The sequence below is a fragment of the Sciurus carolinensis genome, chromosome 5 (assembly GCF_902686445.1).
Source record: "Sciurus carolinensis chromosome 5, mSciCar1.2, whole genome shotgun sequence".
In the NCBI taxonomy this organism is placed as follows: domain Eukaryota; kingdom Metazoa; phylum Chordata; class Mammalia; order Rodentia; family Sciuridae; genus Sciurus; species Sciurus carolinensis.
The window spans coordinates 37,773,881-37,774,767 of NC_062217.1; positions in this window are offsets into that span (position 1 = coordinate 37,773,881).

Genomic DNA, 887 nt, shown 5'->3' on the forward strand with positions numbered 1-887 from the left:
ACTCACATAGCGCTCCTGAAAAAAAAAAAAAAAAAAGTTTATGTCTGATTTTAAAGGGTCTAAATTAAAATGTGCTCAGATGAAAGAACAAGTCTGCCCCATATATGCAGCCACTCCAGCTCACTGGGCTTTTGTGCAAAAAGTCGCAGTGGGGATGGATACCTGAATCCTCTCCCCTCCACAAAAGCGCTGCTATCCGGTGACGGCTGCGAGGTCCCCTTACCACAGGGCGAAGCTCCTCCAGGACGCTCGCATGCCTGCTCAGAGCCCTGCTTATCGGGGCATCTTGAGCTCCTGCCAAGGGCCGTGGTCCATCTCGGGGTACTGGATTTTACCTTGAGTAACACGCACGTTTTGGTTGAGGGGTGTTTCTGTTAAGTAGGATTTCGTTTTAGATCCAGAGATTTCAGCACCAGGGCCAGCTCAGTCAACGTGGAAACGTAAAAATTCACGCACAGAGCAAGTCAAACTGAATGAGACCACGCCCAGAGAAGGAAAACGAAAGGGAAAGGAAATAACTGAGCGGTTAAAGCATCATTAACACTGTCTCCACCCCATAGGGGTCATCCATTGAAGAGCGCCCAAGGCATTTGCACAAATGATCCCTAAGGCCTGCCAGGGCTCTTGCTTTTGAGCTCACAGCGCACTCACTACCTTCTACTTCAGGTTGTCTATGGCATCTCGATTATTGGATGTAAGTATTCTCCCCATGAGAAATGTGCAGGTCGCCGGCCTGACTCAGCCGGCACTGGCTGGGATTCCAGAGATCCGAGCCTCCTGGAAGGCAGATGGCGCAGGGCCTGGATGTCGGCTCCTCTACCTGCAGCTAGATCAAGTGGCGGCAGTGCAGGCAGCTGGAAGGTACCCACAGAAAGAAATTGAGCACC